Raw genomic sequence first — 19,183 nt, forward strand, 5'->3', positions numbered from 1 at the left:
AGATAAAAAATTAAAGTTAATATCAGAAAGTTTTGAAGAATGTGTATTCATGACATTAAGGAATTATCATTATGTTTTAAAGTGTGCCAATGGAATGGCAGTTTGCTTTTTTGATATACACACTGACACAATTACAGATGAAATGATATGCTATGAGGATTCACTTCAGAATAATCTAGGGCCAGGGAGGGTGCTGTGAGAAGTGGGGGGAAGTACAGATGAAACAAGATTGGCTGTGAATTGGTAACTGATGAAGCCGAGTGAAGAAGAGATCACAAGGTTCATTTGCTATTTCTACTTTTGCATATAACTAAGTTATTTCTATAATAAAATAAAATAGATTTTTACAAATAAAACACAGCCTGGATATAATACATTAATGCAGATACCAACAAAAGGGCAGAGATGACAAATGTATTCCTTTATGAGTCTTTCGTTTGCCATCTAATAAGACAAAAGCAATGCTAAGTTAACTAGAGCAAAGTTGGGGGAAATCATTTAAATTACCAATACTACTTGAAATATTTTTAAGGATGAATTGTGATATTGTGCTAGTAACAGTACAAGACGTCAGGATTTCTGCTCATGACCATGAGAGAGTAACAGGGACTGGACTCACTCTCCTTATCAAATGACTGAAAAAAAACACATGCAAAATATATTAATCAGTGGTTCTCAGACATTGGATAACAGGCAATGTGGGCAGTGATCTCTGAAATAAGGAAAACGAATACAGTGAGCCCTACAATCACCTCAGCTGTTAGAGAGAGTTTCCAGGCCACTACACCAGGAAGAAATCCCAAAGAGCCTGGTGAGCACCTTGAATTCAGGAGACAGAGCTGAAAATTCAGAGGCCATGCTGTTTAGAATTCATGGAGAGTAAATGTCTCACAGAGAGCTCTGAACATCTGTAGAGTGGTCCTCTCACTCGTCAGCTGAGAACTGCTCTGCACATGGGTGAGAAGAAACTGCCTGACACAACCAGAAACAAGGAGGGGAAACAATAGTCAGACATCCCTCAGGGCTTGGAATAGTTCATCTTCCCAGTAGCCAGGGCAGAGAACTCAGGAATAGCACTCAAAAAGGTGCATCAGGGAGAGCACTCAGAAAGGTGGTATCTCAATAGTGGAGTCAGAAAAACCTTAGACCATGGTTTCTCAAACTCAGTACTATTGACATATTGGGCCAAATAATACTTTGTGTGGGGGACATCCTGTACATTACTGAATGTTTCTAATTACTAGATACTAGCAGCACTTCTACTCCCCAGGTATAACAACTGAGTGTCTTCATGTATTGCCAAATGTTCCCTTCTCTTGCGGCCAAAATCACCCCTAGTGGAGATTAGTTACTGAGACTAAAAGCTGCTGTGGTTCTATGTAATAGAGCTTTAAAGTAAGGCACAAAAATTTCAAACTGTTTCTAAGGAACTCAACTATAACCCAGAAAACAAAGTTTAAGAGTATTAAAAAGAAGACAAGATATCCCAGCATGCCAAAATGTAAAATTCACCATGCCTCATCCAATAAAAAATTCAGCACCTGCAAAGAAGAAAGATAACCCCCAGTGAGGAGGAAAGTCAATCTGAAACAAACTCAGAAACAATAGAATGTAGAATTAAGAGATATAAATATTTGAAAAGCTATGATCAATGTATTCCATGTGTTCTAGTATATAGAAAGAAAAGAGCAGTTTCAGGAGAGATATAGATGATATAAAAATGACTCATATTGAATTCTAGAGATGAAAAATACAATGTATAAGATGAAAAACATACTGAATATATGTATGTATGTATGTGTGTGTGTGTGTGTGTGTGTGTGTATATATATATATATATATATATATATATATATATATGATATTAGAATTTCAAAGGTGAGGAAGAGTTGAGGGCAAACATTTTTGAAGAAATAATGGCTGAAATGTCCCCAAATTTGATTAAAAAAAAACTAAATATCTACATATCCAAGAATCTCAGTGAGCTGTGAACAAATAAATAAATGAAAGACCCAAGGGACACCCTAACCAATTTGATTAAAATGAGTAAAAAAGGGAAAAATCTTTAAAAAGAGCCACCATAAAAATATATTACATAAAGAAGAACAAATGTAAAAATGACAACAGACTTCTTGTTGGAAATAATGTGAGTAAAAAACGCTGGAGTCACTTTAAAATACTGAAAGCAAATGTACCTATTAGAATTGTATACTTAGCAAAAATATTTTTCATAAGTGAAAGCAAAACGAAAATGTTCTCAGGTATGAAAAAGTATTAGTTAAACAGATAACCAAATACATACATTCTCTCTCTCTCTCTCTCTCTCTCTCTCTCTCTCTCTCACACACACACACACACACACACACATAGTGTGTGTTTTTCATCTTATACATTGTATTTTTTATCTCTAAAATTCAATATGAGTCATTTTTATACCATCTATATCTCTCCTGAAACTACTCTTTTCTTTCTACATGTTGGAACGCGTGGAATGTTAATCATAGATTTTAAAATATTAATATCTCTTAATTCTACATTCTACAGTCCATTGTTTCTGGGTTTGTTTCAGATTGACTTTCCTCCTCACTGGGGGTTACCTTTCTTCTGAGAAAATACATAATCATTTTAAAATCTCTTAAAAGACCAGAATATTATTTTAGTGAGCAAAGTGCTTCTTTTTTCTAAGATCAATTAATGAAACAACATTATCTTATGTTGCCTTTAACCCATTCTTTAAATATTTGTTTTTATATTAATTTTATTATGTATCACTATATTAGTACAATTATTAATACATGTTATTTGTAAGCATAAAAATATAGAAATTATACATTTTGTTTTCTGATAAGGATGAATAACCAAAAATCTTAGAGATGGCTGTCATAACTTAAAAAGACCAATTAGAGGGTTTTGAATAGTGATATAATCTCATTTAATTATTTGATTTTACTCTTAGAAAAAACCAGGGGTTAACAATATAGATAATTGCTTGAAGTAGTAGGTAATACCTGGAATAAAATTAAACTGATAAATATCATCTCTCAAAATTCAAGGTCACTCAAGAACCCAGCTCACCATAGAATATATGACTTTGATGACTAACTTCAAGCAAAAATACATGTGCCTCATCTTGGATGGTTGTTTTTGCTCATCTACAAAAAAGACAAGCCTTTGAACTATGCAGAGTTTTTAAGAACCTTGGAAATGAACCAATACTTATTTTATGAATTTGGAAACAGGCCCACAGAGACAAAGTTACTTGTCTAAAATCAGAGAGCTGCTTAATTAGATGGCAGTTGGCAGGCGTTTACCTATTATACTAGACTTTGAGGAAACTAACACAGGAATTTCAAGTAGGATCCCTTAGATGTGACATCCTTAGGGTTCCTTGTCTGTTGTGCAGAATTTTTGACAGTAGATGGCAACCTAGACAATAATGCCAATTCATCCTGTGAGTTCTCCAGTTTTGATTATCTGTTTAACTAATGCTTAAACTGTTTGATTATCTGTTTAACCAGTGCTATTAACTAATGCTATTCCATCTTTGTTTCCATAAAATAAAGACATTTCCAAGTATTTACCTGGCTGTGTTGGAATGTAATAAACATGATATTCAGGGATTGATAACAACAAACAAACAAAAAACCTGTTAACAATTTTAGGAAGGATTGTTCCTTTATCTACATTAGTATCTTTCCCTTGAAAGATAAAGAAGCATAAAATTCCAATATATTCACTAGAAATCACATACAAACTACCAATTTCTCCATTTAGCACAGATACAGTTGTTTACCAGGCACTAACCTGCTTAGTACAGGAGGGTCTTTCAGGTCAATTCCATCTCATAAATTTCACCTCTCAATGAATCTTTTGCCTTCTCACCATTTCCGTGCCTGCTTCCTGGTTCAAGTCTTAGTATTGTTCTCTTGGATTCTTACAATATCTTCCTAGCTTGGCTTCCCGTTTCTGTTCAAACATATTTCAAACCCATTTCCCATACAGTAGTCTGGTAGTGTTTTTGAAAATATAATCTGATTATTATTCCCTCTTATAAAATGCTTAAGGGGAATTTCTGTGTTATCAGGAAAGCATAGCAATTATTATCAATTATTATTGTTTGGACTGGAATGAAGCTCAATGGACTTCACATTTAACCCCAGGATTGGGGATGGGGAGATGTGGGGATGTGGGTTGCAGCAAGGAGGAAGAGAGATAGAGAAAAAAGAGAGAGAATTACCCCTATTACACAAGAGTTGTGATATCCTTAGGGCTTCCAAGGTTGCCAGACTCAGGTACATTCTCCCTTTTCCCCACCACAAGACGATAATTTCTGATAAGGTAAGCTACATAATATGGTTGGGAGCACTTATATTTGGGATGTGAATTTGGTTGTGGGAAGGGACTGAATTTGAAAGAATGATTTCTTGGGAGATAGGGAAGAAATACAAAGGATTTCAAAGGATTCTGGAATAAACCCGACTCCTTATGAAAAAATTATAAGGCAAAAATATCCAAAGACTTATCTTAAGGACCAAAGTGTATAGCAAATAAAAGCCCCCAAATCCAGAAAGTTATCTAGGAGGTAGCTTTATTCTAGGCTATGAGCAAAAATGAGGATTCTGATGGCATCTAGGCAAATGTAAAAGAGACAAGGAGAAAACAACACTTCCCTCTTTATAGATGATTCCAGAACTCAATAGAATGCTCCTTCTTTAGGGATGAGTAAACTAAGATCAACACAAAACCAAAGGGAATACTTTCTTTAGCAATAAAGATAATAATACAATAATACAACACTCTAAAAGCTGGGAAGAGCTTATTTTTTATAAAGACCCACTTCATGAAACTAGTTAATTTTAGTGATCTGTGTTGAAACCATGGACTATATAAATGAGAAAATCAAAGATGAGAAGATAAAATATTGACATGGAAAGGGAGCTGATTGAGTGCTGGGTAGAAAAAGAGTTGGTTTTAAAAAAGCAAATAATGTTTAAAGGTAGTGAAAATGAAGAACAAAACTAAAAAAAAATCAGAATCAATACTAAAGAATTAACACTATAGAAAATCAAATCTATGCTGTGGACTCCAGAAAACCAATATCAAAACTCTTCCAGGACACAGAATAAAAGAATTAGAAGAAGAGCCCTATAAGAAAGAGAAGGTTGAATATAGGGGATAGAGAAGAGATCTGAGGGTGCAGACCAGAAGAAAAGGCTAGAGCCAGTAGAACTGGGGCAATGATGTCAAATATATATAAACTTAAACTCAAGAAATATTTTAGTTCAAAAATAAAAGTAAATCATTGTGGTGTACTAGGGATGTTAATGTAAAGTGGCTAAGACTTAAGACAGATTCTGGTGGATTTTTTAACTGAAAACTTTATTGAGATGATTGTAGGTTAATTTACAGTTGTAAGAAATAAGATGGAAAACCCCAAGTACTCTTACCCAGTTTCCCCTAGTTGTCATATTCTGCAATATCATAACCAACATATTGACATTGATGCAGTCCATCGTCTATCTTATGCAGATTTCTCCAGTTTTACCTGAGTTCATTTGTACATGTGTATTTTGTGTAATATGATTTTATCACATCTGTAGGTTTGTGTAACCACCACTAAAGTACCTATGCTGAATATTTTCATTACCAAAAGGATCCTTTGTGTTGCCCCTTTATAAACCTCTTCCGTGCCTATATCCTGCTAGCCATTAATCTTTTCTCCATTTCTAAAAAAAAAATTCTTTTTGTTTCAAGAATGTTGCAAAAATGAAACCATAAAGTATGTAACTTTTGGGGAGTGTCTTTTTCACTAAAAATAATTTCTTGGAGAATCATCCAAGTTGTTAAGAATATCAGTAATTTGTTCCTTTTGATTACTAAATAATAGTAATTAAAAGAGAATAGTAATGAAGCAGTTTAAAAAATAAAGTGAGATCAAACATTCCAGTTTTGACAATGAGTGTTAATGGTTAAATTCTCTTATCATAAGGCAAACTTGCAGATTATACATGTACGGTAATTTGGAGCCAAACCTAAAACAAAATTTTTTAAAAAGGTTAAAAGATGCATGGATGTTTTATAACAACTCCTGCTTTTCTAGAAGTAGGTCTAGCACTCAGGGGCCTCATTTTGATGTCAGAGCATCAGCAACTCTTGGGTTAGTTGTGACTCCATAAAACTTGTTGCAAAATGCCACTGTAGTAGAACTAAAATTCCAGCCTTCTCATCTTTTCCACTTTCCCCTATAGTAGGAGATTTACTTTTGGGAGAACCCTGTGTTTATAAAGGCAGGAATATCTTGACTAGTTTCTCAAAGGCAAGGAAGAGAAACAAAGATAATTACAATAGTCCCCCCCTCCCCGCATCTGTGGTTTCTCTTTCCATGATTTGTTATCTGAAGTTAGCTGTGGACTGAAAATAATAAATGAAAATTTTCAGGAAAAAAACATTTTATAAGTTTCAAATTGCATACCATCCTGAATAGTGTGATAAATTCCCACACTGTTTCATACAGCCTAGGATGGAAATTATCCCTTTGTCCAGGGTATCCACAATGTATATGCTACCTTCCCATTAGTCACTTAGTAGCCATATCAGTTATTAGATCAACTGTCTTGGTATTGCAGTGCTTCAAACTTTATTTTGTTCAATAATGGCCCCAAAACACAAGAGTAGTGATGCTCGCAATTTGGATATGCCAATCAGAAGCCATAAATGCTTCCTTTAAGTATCATTTCATATCATCACAAGAAGTGTGAGGATAGTACAATAAGATATTGAGAAAGAGATGTCACATCCACTTAACTTTTATTATGGCAAATTGTCATAATGGTTTTCTTTTGCGAGGAGTTATTGTTGTTAATCTGTTAATCTGTTACTGTGCTTAATTTATAAATTAAACTTTATCATAGTTATGTATGCATAAGAAAAAGACACATGTTGGGTTCAGTACTATACATGGTTTCAGCCATTGGGGGTCTTGAAATATATCTCTCACAGATAAAGGGGGACTAGTATATTTGTGAAGTTTGAGAGATTGTTTTTCTGAATGAAAAAGAGGCTTATATCTTACACTCCAGAAAAAAGTTTGGAAAGCTATAGTGATTGGAAAAAGGCTGAATGAGAGGGGACAAGAAAATTCTCTTGTGAGGCTTCCTCCTTGAGTTACTGAAAATTCGGGGCAAGGGTGGGGATATATATATATATCCCCACCCCTCCAGACTTACCCGAGTTGGGATTGAAAACTGCAGACAAGGATGGGAGTTGTAGCTTGGTGGAGACTGTCATAACTTGGGTCAAAGAGTAATATGCAGCCATTCTGGGTACCATCTGCAGCCAGATAGAAGATGTGTTTGATATTTAAAAGGGCTGTTCCGTGCCTAGGGAAGTTTCTTGGGATTGAAACCCTCACCCATGGGCATCCTCAATCTACGTAGTCTAGATAATGAGCTGGTTCAGCAAGGATGACAGACAATAAGAGTCAGTGGCTACCTTGTCACCACTGATGGGTGGTTGCTCATAAATGAGAATAACACAACGAACAAATCAGTAATCCTCAATGTCCCTTTTGCAGCCACATAAGAGAAAGTCTTTCCCTGCTACAAGCTGAGAGACAGTCACAGGGATGCGGGAAGGGGCAGGAGAGCTTAATAATGGTGTTGCTGACTTCCTCTCCTTTCCCCACTCTCATGGACTCTTTCTCACCAAACCACTGCAAGCACAAATCTATTCTGTACTTGGAGGAGGGGGAGACATTAATATTCTAACTGGTAGCCTCAATAACCTAATAAGAAATGAGAATTATAAGATCAAACTAAAATATTATAAAGAGTCTATTCAGCTCAGCTGACAACAGTTATTTGTATAATAAAGCAATTCCATGTTTATTCCCCCAATGAGTCAATATGCATCAATCAAAATGGTTAAAAAAGGAAAAAAGACTCCATAATATTAATGTAGAATTCGAGAGAAAATGCAATCAGTGATCAAGTATAATTTCCTCAAAGGATAGCCATGACATTCAATAAAGATTTATAAAACAAAATGTTGCTGGGTGCAGTGTCATACTACTATAAATCCCAGCACTTGGGAGGCTGAGGCAAGAGGATTGTGAGTTCAAAACCAGCCTTAGCAACTTAGCAAGGCCCTCAGCAACTCAGCGAGACCCTGTCTCTAAATAAAATATTTTAAAAGACTGGGGATGTGGTTCAGTGATTAAGTACCTCTGGGTTCAATTCCTGGAGATGGAGATATATATATATATATATATATATATATATATATATATATATATATATATATATATCCAAAAATATCCAAAAATATATATATATAGTTAATTGTATATACAAAATAAATCTCAAAAATTGTGAGAAAGAAGATTCTTGTGATTATGCACAGAGGATATTATTGATTAAAAAGGCAAAATATCTTTGGAAGATTGAAATGATTTAATAATATTTTGATTTCACAAATTGGCTTTCGTTTTTCAAGCAAGAACAAATAAACAGCCAAGCACCCAACAAAGGTATCATAATCTCTTTGCATATGAAAGTCAACAGCATACAGCAACTGCCTCCTTTATTCTTTTCTTCTCCTCCCTCCCTTATAAATAATTCGTGTAATAAATGAAACACGAATTTTAATAATAAAAGGGGGAACTCTTTCCTTTCCTCTGACCTCCAGACCCTTGGAATAACACTGTAGTCTGACAGTCTGCTACAGACTAGATGCTGATAATCACAGTGTCTCTTCAGCTTTTTCAGAAATTGCCAAAAGAACAAACTCTGCAACAACAACAAAAATATACACATTTGGGCAAAGTTTTCTCTTTGTAAAGTCTTTACATGTATAAAATTATCACATGGAAATTGTACATAAAAATCACATGGGCTGGGGTTGGGGCTCAGCAGTAGAGCACTCACCTAGAACGTGTGAGTGATGAGTGATGTGAATTTACATCATAAGGAACAAAAGCTCCTATTCTCTCATACTGATCCATGAAGAACGGGGAAAGGAGGCATCTTATAAGGTATGACCTAAAATAGACTAACAACATTCGTCTATTCATGAGGGTAGAACTCCCCATAACTTAATACCTCCCAACACTATTGCTTTGGTAATTATGTTTTAACCTGTGAATTTGGGAGGGGGCACAAACATTCAAGTTCTTGCATAACACACATATTGCTATAAACCAAGTAGTTGGGTTGCCAACTTTCCATCACTCAGCCACATGGCTGTACGATGTAGCATTGGGTGTCCTACAGAATAATATTAACACAAATAAAAATAGGTAGCTCTCACTCTATTTCAAACACAGATTGAATATCAAGTTAAATATTTAGGGTAAAAATATCCAAACATAGAAATTATGTATCTGTCTAAATTATCTATTTCCCGAAAAGATTTGTAGTATCTTGAAATTTTCAATAAAAACCCATAGAAATTCATTTAGGTTTTCAGTGTCCAAGAGGCAAGGTTTACAAGGTGCATGTTGCTTTATCAGTAGTCATTAGATGCAAAGCTTTTTCCCGAAATATGATATGGCAATTTGATTTCCATCAAGAGGTATAACTTCCAGTGGCAGCTTGTTCCTAAAAATACCCTGTACTTTAGTTGTGTAAATCTGTCTCTGTTATCTTACAGGGAGCAAAAGGGATGGGAGGGGTGACTCAGGCCTACAGGAATAGGAGAGAACAGTGACTTCTTAGAAATGAAGAGCTGAAATAAAATCCTTTGAGTCAATAGGAAAGTTGCTACAATGGTGTGCATGCACACACATGCAAGTCTATATTTAGAGATGTGATTCATAGCCAGGAAGAATAGAGATTTTATATTCATACCTTATAAGATGCCTCCTTTCCCCGTTCTTCATGGATCAGTATGAGAGAATAGGAGCTTTTGTTCCTTATGATGTAAATTACATTCACATCACTCGTCACAGTCTGTAATAAGTAGCAGGATCCCCAGATTTTGCCCTAAATCTTGAAAAGTAACTCTGAACGCAATGGTGACACTTTATTTAGTGCCATTCCTGCCTACATTGAAAGTCTGATTTTGATCTTGCTTTTCCTAAGATAACTTGTCCACATCCCAAAGGTGGTAATTTCATAAGCACCTGTGTGGCCCTTTCTCTGATTCTGAAATCTGTAGGAAGTGAAATGTAACCTGAGGAATATTAAAGGGGCCAAACTCAGGACATTGGAATTGGGTAGATCACAACCAGAAAATGGAAAAGATTTAGGGTCAGTGAAGGAGTTCGCAACTTACTATAAGACTGACAAAGGCACCAAACATCAGATTGAGCCTAAGCCTAGACTTTAAACAGCTCTGGATTCTGCTTTGGCCATGTTATTACCCAAAACTTTCCAGGTTCTTTTGGCAAAGAACTAATCAACAAATGACTGTTTTGTACATCTGTGGAATCTTTGGAGATATATATATATATATATATATATATATATATATATATATATATATATATATTAAGGAGGGGGTGTGGCAGTAGGAAAGATGGTGGAATGAGATGGACATCATTACCCTAAGTACATGTATGAAGACACCAATGGTGTAACTCTACTTTGTGTACAACCAGAGACATGAAAAATTGTGCTCTATATGTATACTATGAATTGAAATGCATTCTGCTGTCATGTATAACAAATTAGAATAAATAAATAATATACATTAAGATAGCCTTTTGATTATCACTACATTATATCAGTTCCCAATGTACATCACCATGGGATTTCTGGGGTTATTTTGCAGAGGAAAAGTAATGTAAATTAAAAACAGGAAACAAAAGGTAGGAATATGGGCACTTAACTAACAAAGGACATCTGTGGTCAACCTTCTACATTTGTAGGAGACATTAAATTATTTGAGGGAGTGAAATAGGAGCCAGTGAAGATAATCATAGAGAGCTCACTGGAAAATTAGCAGCAGGGTGTTAGTGAGGGCAGATGCAAAGTGGAGTGTGAGGAAATATAATGATTTGAATTTTGCTTATGGGAATGGATTTTGAATTGTATGATATGCTCAGAGAAGCCCTAAAGTCAGTCTGACCCAGTGAATAGCTTTTCCACAAAACCTGGCTGAACACCTTCAGTGAGAATACTAAAAACAAACCAAAAGAATGTAATCTCGCCTGGGTTTAAAACCCTGGTTCATTCATATTTAGAAACATAGAACCACTATGACTGAAAAAAAATCAGCAGAAATGAAGATCCAGAGAAAGACAGTTAGAATGGTTCAGCAGATGGGGGAATGTCATAAATAGACAGTTTGAAAACTAAGTATACATCTATCTGGAAATAGGAAGAGTAAAGGAGATATCAGCTTTGTTCAGAAAAACATAGGGGAATATGAAAAGAATGGATAGTGATTCATAAGTCCTGGAATATCAGGCCTGGGGATACTGCTTGAAATGTTACTGACAACAATAAAGATGATGATGACAACAGCGACCACGTGGTAGGAAATGATTTTGTGCTTGAAGGATCCGTGGTTACTGAATGCTTATCAAGTGAAATGGATCAACTATGCTCTTGTGGTCTAATGTCTGAAAAGCTGTTTCCAGGACCTCCCTCAGGAACAAAGGAAGATTTCCCTGGGCCTAGTCACACTCCCTTTGTCACTGAGAAAATTTTCCCAGAGCAGTAAGCAGCTGTGTACAGCAGTCCAAGACCGCCTCATCTGAAGAATGGAAGCCTCCTGGCCTGGTTATCCAATACTGGAGTCCCCAGGAAGCAGACCTTGGGGATGTTAGCATGCAGGGAATTTTTTTAAGGAGCGCTTTTTGAAATCAACCCCTGTAGAAGGGAGGGAAAGGAAGCAGGATTGAGTAGAGGAAGAAGCTGAGCTGTGATGTAATATCAACAGATGCCTCAGCCAACCATACTGGGAGTAATGAAGGTGGGTTGAAAGTACCCAGCTGTCCCAGGCTGGACCTTTACTCCATTCTGATAATCAGTTACTAGATGTGGGGCTCTGTGGGAAGGAGATAGGATCTTGATGAAGGCAGTTTCCTTACATTGAGGCAATCTACAAAGGGGACTGCCAGCTGAGGGCAGGGTGCAGGTAGCAGTCCCAACAGCTGGGGTTGGTTGGTCCTTCATTCTTGAAGAGGGATCTCAGGAGCTCATTCCAGCATCTCCCACACTCACCTCCATTTTGACCTTCAGTTTCCATTCCTGACTGACATGAGTGAACACCAGGAGGATATTGAGGATTTGTTTAGTGAAAGGCGGTGACTTAGTTGACATATATAATACCAGCCCTTGGGGATGCTGAGAAGCAGAGAGATTTGTCATCAGTGGCCCTGACTTTGCGACTCCTTGCTCCCTTCACAATGCCTTTTCCTCTCCCTGCTCCTCCTTTCCTTGTAACTGCCCTTCTGCTGGCCTCTCTGACTTCTAACAAACACTCCCAGCTGTCTGGTGGAAATGATTTGATAAATTCATTCACCCAAACCTCTCAATGACAGGGGCTGAATTTGCAAAAACAGTCTTGGGCCAAAAGAGTAAAATCCTCTGGAATTTCAGGCTGTTCAGTGAGGGGGTACATCTTCTTGAGTCTTGGGAATGAAGTGGTATTAGGAATATTCTCTCTCTCTAAAGTATAGTGTAACCCTGGAAAAAGCCCAGAGATTGGTGCAGATAGAGCCAGCCAAAAAAAGAGGAGGAGAAAATAAGCTTTTCATGAAGGCTCTTGCCTGCTGGGCATGATTGACAAGTGCTGATAAAAGCAAGAGCTGGGTGCCTCAAACTGGGAACTGCTGCTGCCTAGCAACTCAGGCTAAAGAATCAAAGCAGGGGTTTTTCTATCCTGAACTAAGAATCTGTCCCTTGCCAACTTTGAGGCGTTTGTTAAAGTAAATCCAAGCAGAGAATGGAGAAGCTAGATCTTTGTTAAAATGATGATGCTGAGGTAGTTGACTATTGTTAGCTCATCAGCCTTCTTCCTCATCAAAGACCTGTTGTAGCTGCCAATATTCTACTTTTCAGTAGTAAGAACTTCTGATAATCTAAAAGAAGACCCTAAGAAGAATCTTAGATTTTACTGGTAGATCATAACCCTTTTTTCAAGGCTAGATGCTTTCTCAAAAATTCTATGTGATCAAATGTACTATAAAACTGTCTTTATATCTCTTACTATTAAAGAACTTGACTCTTCCTTTGGTAATCCATAATTTACACCATGGATAACAAGTCTGGCAATGTATTTTGAAAAAGTTCATCACCCATATTTTAATATTGGTTGTTTCCTAGAAGCAGCATGTGTGAAATAAGTGAGTTACTGAAGAATGATGAGTAGATTTGGGGAAAAAAAAATTCTAGCTGTTTCTAGTTTTAATTCAGCTAGGCTCCTGTTTACTTTCAATATAATTCTTCTGTATTATCAGTAATTTTTTTTTAGATTTCACGAGAATGTAAATTCTATAAAGACAGGGATTTTTTATTTTTTTGGTTTGCTTTGTTAATAGATTTATTTCTGCACTGAGAATGATACCTGGAACTTAGTTAGGGAATCAGTAAATATTTATAGAATAAAATTTATATTTCCCCTTACCACCTGGGAGTTAGAAATTCACAGGCTGCTTTTTAGCATCTCAGGACATATTCAGTTCTCATAAAAATATAACTGTCTTTGCCTCAGTCTCTCTTTTTGCTGATAATGACTTAACTAGTAATTGTTTTGGTTTAGTATATTGTAAAAAGTTGACGAGGTATCATGATTCCCAGGATTCGTCAAGTGTCAACTAATAATTAGTTGGGGAACCTTAGAAAACTCATTTAGCTTTTCTGGATTTTAATTTGTTCATCTACAAAGGATAATTTAACAGTGTTTTTGTCTTTCAGGATTTTGATTTGATTAACTAGCATAAAAAATAATTTAGTGGTTAAAAGTAAGAATTCTGAATCTGGAATCAAATCCTAACCTTTCTACTTTTGTCTTAGGCAAGTTATTGAATCTCTATAGGCTTTATATATATATATATACATATAAAATGGAGATAAATATAGTTCCCTTCCCACAGAATTTTGTGTAGATAAAAATAGTATGTGCAAAGCATTTAAAATAGTGTTTGCCACATTTGAAAGTACTCACAGTAAATGTTAGGTGTTATTATTAAATGGAAAACACATTTAGAAAATTGTGAATTTCTGTACAAATATAAGATAATTAGGCTTCCATTTTAATGGGTCAACAGTGTCTCAAGCTAAAATGAATGATTAATGTTCAAATTATAGACCCTGTAACAAGCTAGGGAATTAATGATTTGGCATCTCTCAAGTTACACCTCATGGTTGGCTATGTATTCTATTTCCAGAAATGGCCTGAGGTGCTCATCCACAAGGCTACCTAATAATTTACTCATGATGACTTTCCCTTTCTCAGTCCTGTCATCATCTTCTTATGTGACATTGGACAAGGCCAATAACTTATCTGATTCCTAGTTTCCTCATTTGTAAAATGGGAATAATAAAAATCTTGTTCTTTTTAGAATATTAAGAGAAAGGCCTAATTAAGATACTCACTATTCAAATGTGAGGTAATATCATCCACTTGTTTTTTCTCCCTAACATTTTGATAGTGTTAACTATTCTGCTCTACAAAAATAGTAGATTGCTCAAATGTTCTTTTCTTTTTTGGTCCAGACTCCCCCATGATACAAAGTTGCAAACAGACTCAGTAAGTCATCCAATACGCTAAGGCCCAGATTGAAATGGATTGCATGGATAGCGGTGTTAGAGAAGGGCTTGTTGATTAATCATTTAGTTTTTATAGTCAATATCAGGCAATCTCAGAGTAAAACAGTGTTTGAAAATGGCCAAGTTAGTCTAATTGGCTTAGTTTCACAAGTTTAATATATTAAATTCCTTAGTGAATAAAATCATTTACATTCTTGTTATGTTCCATAAATATGAATGTTATAGCATTAGAAAATTGGATGGAACTGGGGGTGGCAGCCCACACCTCTAATCCCAGTGACGCAGGAGGCTGAAGCCAGAGTTCAAGACCAGCCTCAGAAACTTAGCAAGGCCCTAAGCAACTTATCAAGACCCTTTCTCAAAACTAAAAATTAAAAAGAAGGCTGGGGATTTGGCTCAGTTGTTAAGCGCTCCTGGGTTCAATTCCAGCAAAGGAACTGAACAGACACTTCTCAGAAGAAGATATACAATCAATCAACAAATATATAAAAAAAAGTTCAACATTTCTAGTAATTAGAGAAATGCAAATTAAAGCTACTCACTCCAGTCAGAATGGCAATTATCAAGAATACAAACAACAATAACTGTTGGTGAGGATGTGGGGGGAAAGGTATGCTAATACATTGCTGGTGGCACTGCAAATTGGTGCAACCACTCTGGAAAGCAGTAAAAGATTCCTTAGAATACTTAGAATGGATGCAGATTTGACCCAGCTATTCCACCCCTTGGTCTATACCCAAAGGACTTAAAAGCAGCATACTATAGTGACACAGCCAATCAATATTTATAGCAGCTCAATTCACAATAGCTAAACTGTGGAACCAACCTAGATGCCCTTTAATAGATAAATGGATAAAGAAACTGTGATATATATATATATACACAATGGAATATTACTCAACATTAAAAGAGAATAAAATTATGGCATTGCAGGTAAATGGATGGAGTTGGAGAATATGCTAAGCCAAGTAAGCCAATCCCCAAAAACCAATTCTCTGATAAGTGGATGCTGATCCATAATGGGGGCAGAGGTCATGGGAAGAATGGAGGAACTCTGGATTGGAGAAAGGGGAGGGAGGGAAAGGGAAGGGGCATGGGGTTAGGAAAGATGTTGGAATGCAACGGACATCATTACACTAGGTACTTGTATGATTACACAAATGGTACGACTCTACATCGTGTACAACCAGAAAAATGAAAAGTTGTTCTCCATTTGCGTACAATAAAATGAAACACATTCTATTGTCATGTATAACTAATAAAAAAATTTTAAATAAACTACAAAGAAAATTGGATGGAGAATTTGGAAGAGGTTCAAAAAATACTTTCATTTGTGTTCTTGAATTCAAATCTTGACCTGATTTTGCTTTCGGCTATGATATAATAATGGGTATTGAATTATTCCTGCTGAGGCAATCATAAAACTGGACAAAATATATGAAAAAAATTGTAAAACACTGGAAAACAGGCAATATAAACCATGATCCCAATTTAAACCCATGAGATGAGCCTCACATTGTTGTAGATTTGCCAGGCAACATTCTCCCAGACATGGCACGGGGAGCTATGATCTAAGCAGAGCACTATGTATGACACTGCTGAGCTGAGGAAATTTAGAGTTTGGGATATTGGAAGTGACTAGAATCTGCAAGGCAAGGTGTCAGAGGGGAGGAGCTACACAGAATTGGGGTGAGGTCTTGGATGGAACTCTGCCTCAGTTTTTGGTTGAGAATTTTAATCTCATCTAAAGGGAAAGACTATATAAGGATTACCAGAAAACAACTACTACACAACTGAGTATAGAACCGAGATAGTAAAGATTGAACAGAATTTGTAGATATTGGAGAGATCTCAGTGGATAGTCAGCTACAGCTACAGTGGATAGTCATCATTAATATCTTGTAAACTTCTTAAGGTTTGAAACCAAGAATGCTGCACCTGAGGATAAGGACCACACCTTACAGAGAGTAAGATCTACTCTCTCAACCTGCTCTACAATATGAATCCTTATAAGAAGCTAAATGGGAAAGCTTTCTATACATCTACTCGACAAAGTATAAAGACAAATCTATCCAAGTTCAGGATGATCAGCCAACAATTGATCTGTGCGACAATAAAAGTTAACATTCCTTAGGGCTGGGGTTGTGACTCAATGGTACAGCACTTGCCTAGCAACTTGTGAGGCACTGGGTTCCAGCCTCAGCACTGCATAAAAATAAATAAATAAAATAGAGATGTTGTGCCCACCTACAACAAAATTTTTTAAAAAAATTAACCTTCCATTAAGGCAGATAACAGAATACAGAGTTTCTATACTATATTGTGAATAATACCCAATATTCAAATAAATTACTGAATGTACAAAGGAACAAGAAATGCTAGGTGGCATGACCAAAAGATGGTAAACAGGTGAACTGGAGGGACTAGGGAAGAGTGATCTGGGCAGGAAGGGGGTGTAATTAACAACTCTCTGTAGAGAGGGACAATCCCTGGGACAGGTTACCTTAGCAACAGGTTGGAGCAGGGGCAGGTTATCTTGATAAGGGTGGAGGAAGGGTTCTGAAGGAATGAACATTTCAATTTCTCCATTCTCCAGATCAACCTTTGCCTATCTGCCTGTGTAATTCTGGCTTCATTAACACATGGATAAATCCACAATCATAGTTGGTGTTTTTAACATTTCTCTGTCAGTAATCAAAATAATAAGTAAAACATCAGTAAGGGTATGTAATATCTTAATGACACTGACAATAAATATACACAATCAACACAGTGAACTACATCAAACAATGCAGAATGCTTGTTCTTCTCAAGTGCATGTTGGACATTTCCTGAAATAGCTACATGCTGAGCCATAAAACAAATCTCAATTAATTTAGAAGGATTGAAATCACAGAGAGTATATCTTTGTCAATAATGAAATTAAATGAGAATTTAATTCTAAGGAGCTCTTTAGAAAATTCCTCAAATACCTGGATATTGAAATAATACATTTATTAATCCATAGCTTAGTGAAAAAAATCACAAATGAAATTAAAAATATTTTGAACCTAATGCTAATGAAAATATAATTAATCAAAACTTGGGACTTGAGGAATTTAGAGGTTTAATTCCCTATTTTAAAAAGAAAAATGTTTCAAGATCAATGATCTAAGTTTCTGGAGATTCAAGATGGTGAACTTAAGGTTTGAATTATTCCTGCTGAGGTAAGCATTCCTTGTTGTATTTCTTGTTGCTCCTTAACTGGGGATTCAAGCAGAGGAAATATTGTTTCTCTGAGAGGCAGCCATGGCTGCCAACTGATCCCCTGCTGTTTACCCCCCATTCTTCCCTTGTCACACTACCAGCAGGTTTGGTTACATGCAGCTGCCGCCATCTTGGGGACACCAGCCAGGGTCTGCAGGTTTGCCACTGCTGCCATCGTGGGGCATGCCTGTCTCAGTCTGGGGACACTGGCCCAGGCCTGGAGATATATTGTTGGGGTACCTGCAAGTCTGGTTGCACCTGAGGTCTTTCTGCTGGGTGTGCTAGTGGCCGCCATTGGTGTCTCTTTGCAGGGTCCCTCCTTTGTGTGAGAGCATGGTGGTCTCTCTGCAAGTGGAAATGGCATTGGTATCTTGGGACTGCAGCAAGGCAGAGTCTGGAGAAGCTGAAGCCCAGGTTCTTCAGGTTACAGCTAGTTCTTCAGATTACAGGGCCATTCAGGGTCTAGCAAACCTGTGGGAAGCCAGAGACTAGGGGCAGTATCTCTGGGGGAGCACAGGTTGGAGAAATTGAAGAAAACCAGGTTCTCTCCCGCTCAGTGAGCCCTGAAGTGCGCAGGGATGGAAGGGGCCAGCTAAAATGGTTGGGAAACCTGGAAGAGTGTGTGAGGGCATCTTGCCACCAGCTTGCCCAGCCAACCAGTTTGGCACCTACTGGACTGGAGTTACCATCAAACTTCAGACAACCCCACCTCTCCACAGAGAAGGGAAGCTGAGAAAATTTTTGAAACCCAACAGAAGCAATCATTCAATTTTCCGTTGAGACTTTTCCCCCTTCATCTCTACTATCGTTGAAGCCAAATATTTATCATGCATCAATTTATTAGGGAATGGGATGTCTGATTAGTATATTATGGTTTTGTTGTATATGCTTATATTTTCTTTAAAATGTATACATATTTTTCTCTCACCTGTCTCCCTGGAATCTCTTTCTCACTTCTCTCATACTAACAACCACTTTCTATTAATTCTTCCCTTGCTCTTACTATAAATCTTTACCTCTATCTTCTATCCTTTTCCCTTATAAACATCACATCTTACACTACTTCCGTTCCCTCATCATTCATCATTTGAAACAGTAAACCCTTTTAGCATACTTACTGTTTACATTATAGACAATAATTGAACGCACCATTTCTGTTTCTTGAAACAAAACTGTAGAGGCTTAATAGGAGCTATTTGGTTTAAGGTTGTATATTGTTT

The 19,183-nt window shown here is 36.6% G+C and overlaps 1 long non-coding RNA gene across 1 annotated transcript in view; it reads left to right on the plus strand.

Moving 5' to 3' along the window:
* LOC139705354 (uncharacterized) overlaps positions 1 to 3,515 on the plus strand; it is a 38,969-nt gene extending 35,454 nt beyond the window's left edge. The window contains exon 3 of the long non-coding RNA XR_011707228.1: positions 3,054 to 3,515. This is a non-coding gene — a long non-coding RNA (uncharacterized lncRNA). The remainder of the gene's footprint in view (positions 1 to 3,053) is intronic.
* Positions 3,516 to 19,183: the final 15,668 nt, after the last annotated feature.

The sequence above is a fragment of the Marmota flaviventris genome, chromosome 4 (assembly GCF_047511675.1).
Source record: "Marmota flaviventris isolate mMarFla1 chromosome 4, mMarFla1.hap1, whole genome shotgun sequence".
In the NCBI taxonomy this organism is placed as follows: Eukaryota; Metazoa; Chordata; class Mammalia; order Rodentia; family Sciuridae; genus Marmota; species Marmota flaviventris.